Source organism: Venturia canescens, chromosome 1 (genome assembly GCF_019457755.1).
Source record: "Venturia canescens isolate UGA chromosome 1, ASM1945775v1, whole genome shotgun sequence".
Taxonomy (NCBI): Eukaryota; Metazoa; Arthropoda; class Insecta; order Hymenoptera; family Ichneumonidae; genus Venturia; species Venturia canescens.
The window spans coordinates 37,805,530-37,811,516 of record NC_057421.1 but is presented as its reverse complement, the minus strand read 5'-3'; positions in this window follow the sequence as shown (position 1 = coordinate 37,811,516).

The following is a 5,987-nucleotide window of genomic DNA, read 5'->3' as shown; positions in this document are numbered from 1 at the left end:
GATGCTTGTTGCAGAGATCATTTACTTCCGTCCTGATATTATGGAAAGCTGAGATTTTTCGAGCATCTTCGTTGAATGAGGTGAAAAAAATGTTTTTGAAAACCATCTGTATACTTGGCGTCCTCGGGGGTAGAACTTGAACGGTGCTTGGCCCATGACATATGCTCTCTTTCGAGCTCCAAATCGCTCGGAGCTTAAACGCACTTGAACTTCAATAACCGGAAACACGAAAATTTGAGGGAGTTGTAGCTCTCGAAAGTGTCCCAAGCCTAGCTTGAGAATCGAAGAATTTTTGTAAATTCCAAGTCAATGGAACGAAGGCTCCATCGATTTCGATGCCTATATTTTTCATAATTTTTCCAAGGTTTTAGAATCTCTGTGATGTAAAATTGAAAAATGGATTCTCTGATTCGGCTGTTTATGTATTGATAAATATTACAAATCATCGTAAATATTTGTCAGAAGTTAAATTCGATTCAATACTTGATCGTTTACAAATTGTAAAAAAACTTACATTTTGTATCTTCTTTTTCTACAATGATTTTTCGTAATTTTATTTCAACTTGAAGGGCTGAAAACGCGACCATTTTGTAATGTCATTTTGTAACTTCATTTACCAAAAAATGAATAATTATAGTGTGATAATATTTTGTCACCAGTTACAATAGGTTTTTTTTCAACATTCCTGCTGATAATCTCACGAAAAACGTTGAACGTCAAACAAATGCAGAAACTTCGTTTCTATAATAAAATCGGTTTCCCAGTAGAAAATTAGTACCGACTCAAAATATTATTTTTTCCCCACGTCCGCGGATTGTCTTCGGTTTCTATTGCTTGTCTTCAATAATAAAACTTTGTTTCCGCGCATCTTAAGGTAGTTCATGCACAAAATGATTTTCTTAAGAAAGTCTTGAAATTCACACAGAGTTTAAATGAGTAGTCGACTCACACGCGCGTATCAAATTTTAAAGGATTCGTCTTATTTCTTATTGAAATAATGGTGTTTAAATATGAAGAAAAATACACAGGGTATATAAAAAATGTACGCTATAACAATGAAGCATATAATGAAGGTTTGGGAAAAAATTCGAGACGATTGTCTTACCAGTGATAAAGACATGTTACGTTAAAGATTGAACAAAATTGTGGTAAAATGAGGACTCGTAACCTCACAGCACTTGCTTATTTCTGTCTATTTATTAATACTTTTATCTTGATCCATTTCCCTTTGCGCTCTCTAATGCGATTTTTTACATAAAAAACTATGGTATTTTAGTCAGGGATTAATGAAACTTGGGGTTCGGTAAGTGATGGATTCCCGATTAATTAATGGCTCGTAAATTCATTCGCCAAGAGATAAGTTGAAAAAGTTTATTTACAATTTCGAATAAATAACTCTGGCATTAATTTAAGGTGGTGATTGGATCTTCAATTAGGAAGTAAAAATCGATCGAATTCAGACACCCATAAAATATGATTCTACGGGCGTGATCTACCTTAAAAGCGTAAGAATCCTGGCTCTGGAAGAGTCCAATCCGACGAAAGAAAATCGCGAAGCGATACGCAGGGTAAGCTTTAAAAACGTTCGACCAGCGAGAAGCAGAACGTGTGATTTGTCGCTGGGTGCGGTTCGTCGAGGGTACCATCAAAGAGCACAAAAAAAAGTGTTTTTTTGAACGAGCTCTTTCGGTTGCTTGGAGCATAGAGAATACGCACGTACAGGACGCGACGAAGAAATAGAAAAATATACCGAGATCTGAAGAGAGGACGAGCAGGGAAGAGCTCTCGTAATACAGCTGCACCCTCACGCGCCACAACAGCATTTAAACAATTTAGAGTTTCTCACGTCCTGGCAATTCATCTTGCCATTCTTTTTTCCACATCTCATTTTTGTGTAACGTCGTCCTCTTACACGTTATTTCCGGCGTTATATAGGTTTTATTTTGAATTTTTAAGGCACAATCCGACACTCAAACGAACGCGTGTTTTCTCTCTTCCAATCAAAGGGATACAGCATCAGCATCTACTCACTTTTTTAGACGATCAAATGACGACAGACGCACACGAGGAGATCGTGCTAAAAATCAAGCTCTTCTCGTATATCTAGAAATCTTGGATGTTGGCGAAGCAGTAGGGCTTAAAAACGAAACACCGAACGACGTTTTGAACATTTCGATTTAGTATAATATGTTTTTTCCGAGGAAAATTATGCCTGTTGTGAAGGAGCACGACTTGGAGTTGTCGTATTTTTAATTGTCAAGGGGCGCGGTAGTGGCTTGACTCGTCGAAAAATTATATACGGCACATTTTTTTCGATTTATACACGGAGAGAAAAAAATAGTAAGAATTACTATGCCGCCATAGGCTTCTATATCGTCCATTTTGGAGGTTTTTATCAAAAACGTTGTAATTTTTGTGTCGTTTCCAAATTAACATTCCTGAATTACTTATTTTACATTTAAGCATAGTAAAATATTCCAAGAGCTCGAATACGAGATTCGCCGATGCGCCGAAATGTTTGAAAATTTCCTATGGTGTATAGCAGAATTTCATTCGCGTTTGAATATTTACATGGAAAGAAAAAAATTGTAAAAATTACTGACGCCATAGTGTTAGGGTTCTATATCGCCCGTTTTGCATGTTTTTATCAAAAACATTGTTATTTTCAAGTAAATTCCGAATAAAAAGTTTGAAATTTCGTATTTTGCTCTGACGCTCTCGCGATAATGAACTGTAAAGTAGAATTATTGATGCCGTTTTGCTGCCGTTAGTACAGTTTTTACAATCGAAATTTACAGTTTCGCACAGTCAAATTTGAGGAGCTCGAACACAAGCATCGCTGATCAAATCATTTGTTTTGGTATCAAACATCAATGTTCACTGATTTCTCACTTCACAAAAAATCATCATGTATGCTCGTAAGAATTAATAAATATTACGATATAGAACCCTACTCCTATGGCACCATAGTAGTTTTCACTGGAATTTTCTCTCCACGTACGTCATTTGACAGTCAAAATTTGCTATGTAGTGAAAAAGCAGGCGGTAGAGACACTGTGACGAAATAATAAACTAGTTGGACAATCCCTCGGTTCATGTTCTTCCGTAATTACTTATTTCCAAAACAAAATTAATGAACCTTGAAATCTTCAACGACGACGAGCTTGGAGCAGTCGTTCCACCGTTCCTCTTTTCGTTGCGCTCATTCCATGTCACTAGCTGAAACCTCGGGGTTCAACGCGATACCATACGATTGAATTTGTAATAAAAATGGGCCATAGAGCTGAGAATTTCCAGAATCGTTCGATTCTATGGATAAGCAATGAAAAATGGAGGAGCAACAAAATTCTGTGGTACCCGTGCGGTCCCACAGTTGCACGGTGGCGAGATAAAATTCAAGTTTAATATTGGTGAGAAGAGCAAGGCCGCATTAGGAAGTACCACGATTCGGGGCCATCGTATATTTAACATGTGAAGACTAAGTTTTCTGTTTGCGTAGAGGCATAATATAATAATAATAATAATATCGTGATGCAAAGGAGCCCCTTTCGGGCAATCGAAATTTGGGTTTGTCGGGTACCGCGAGGGGAAAAGTTCAATGTAAAGGGTCTCCCTTTCGAGGGGGTTCGCGACATAACGAACACACACGTAAACACAATGTACATATGGCTCCGGGAGGCGCGCGGTAACACACTAATAAAACTGGCTCATACGAGAGTACGAGGTACATGCACGGAGAACGAGATTCGTGAGGCATCATTACAGAGTCTCGGGAAACTTCATCTCTCTTTCGCTCTTTCATTTCGGTCACGACACGGAGAAAAAAAACGAAGTGAGGCTAGTAAAACGGTTCGTCTCTGAAAATAATATGAGAGAGAGAGAGAGAGAGAGAAGAGGGGGCCACCACGTGTTACAGAATCTCCCTCCTTGATTCGCTCGCTCTCTGTCTTTGGTGCACCCTCCGGTCTGCCGAATCAGATTCAGTTTCGCTTCAAACTCCGTACCAAATGCTTCGCGCGGGTATTCTAGATTTATTTTAACAAAAAGCTTCCAAACGTACGAGTCTTCTTGTCACATCGGTTCGAGTCCAAGTGAAATAATGCGAGATCGATAATCGCTGAATCGAGCGTACTTTTTTGTGGGTCAATACCGTTGCCTCTTTTCGTCTTTTTGAGCAGCCGTTGGACGTGATCGGTATCAGTCGCGCGCGCCCGATGCTCCAACAGGGGAAGACGGAAACGAGGGACCAAAATCCACAGACATTATCGCATCGCTTACAGTGTACAACGCACACGAATATTCACACTCACGCATTGCCACACACATATTTACATAGGATCGTTTCGTTAACCGCAAATAATTTCCAGACAATCGGGTCACACGACTCTCATTCGAAGACTGGCATTTTCGTTCATTATCTATGCGTGAAACAACTTCGAACCCATTTTTTTACTCGGATAGCTCGTTTATCGATCTAGCATCGTTTTTACCGTTTTCATTATGTACATGTTCAATCGTTTTTCCATGAGAACGTTTTCGAGAATTTAACTGGACGGGCGAGCGATTTTCAACCGCCTTTTTTCTCGGGATAAAAATTCATCATTTTTGTTATTTTTTCAACATGACGAATTCAAATAAATGACGATCTGCAGTAATATAATCGAGACTTCGAGAGACGTATAAATGAATCGAAATTTTCATGTAAATCGACGCAGAGGATGCCACTTTTGTTGGATATTTAAGGTTGCTAAATATGAATTAGGGATTGATGCAGCGTAAAAAAAGATTGCTCTGACAAGGCTCGGTCGAAGATCACGGGATGAATCGAAAACATTTTTTTTCTGTCGAATATCAAACTTAACTATTCCGAAGAATGAATATATAAATGAAGGTGGAAAATGTGTATCCACTGCGGAAACGAGGACTCGTAAAATATTGGGTCAAGGGACGAGATGGGCCACGAATCATTCCAACTTCCTCGAGTAACGAACGTGTAGGGATTTTCCCAGCATCTGTGTCAAGAGTGACGAGACCTTTTGCCTTCGGGCTCGACTTTGTTCGTGCACGTACAGAAACACTAAAACGCATACTAAACACGTGGAAAAGTATATTGCTGATTTTCCACACTCTCGTTGTTTCCATCGCCGAAAGATCTTGTTGAAGAATGCGGTGAGACGAAGACGTAAAAAAGAGATCTCGTATAGCGAAGATTTTGCACGATGCAAATTCCCTCTTTGTCTGTAACAGGAAAAAAAAACAAAAGTAATTTTTCATTTCTCATTTTTGATTTATCAGTTTTCAAATATAATTTGAGTTGAGAAAAAAAAACGTGCATGCTCGATGGACTCGTATCTCGGTCTCTCTGCGATTACCCGCCCCATCCTGTTTCCTTTTTCGTACAAGTCCAGTTAATCTTCAAAGGCCGCAACGTCCGGTGTGTGGCCGAAGCCTCCCCCGAGCGTTGTGTATAAATTTTGCCTCCTTTCTTCAAGAATCTTCAGTCACAGCTGGGAACTCGGTACGCGTGGTTTTTCAGTACTGTTGCGACAATCTTTCGTCGTGAAAAATTCTCCTTCGGTACACTTGATCGTTGATCCGTTACCTTTTTGACTAGAAAATAATTTCGTTGTTTCAACTCGCCCTTAAGTGAGGCTGTTTTCGTCGAAGAAATTCGAAAAGTGACAGTAGCTTTCCATTTTTCTGAAATCTAGTGCCAAAAAAAAAAACACTTCAGTTCAAAAATCAATAGGAAGATGCATCGTCGCTCGAGTTCTCTGAAATAAGCCATCGATGATTCGATTGGATGTAACGAAACATGCACGGGAGCATGAAAAAAATTTGTAAAAGTCATGTGAAGAGAGCTGTAAATAGGAAATTTATGCATTAATAAAATCGTAGATTGTGACACGACGAGGGGTGATCGGAGCAAGTCCAATATTCTAATCCACTGGTCTCAATATCAAGGAAATCGTTCCAGCGGACCGACA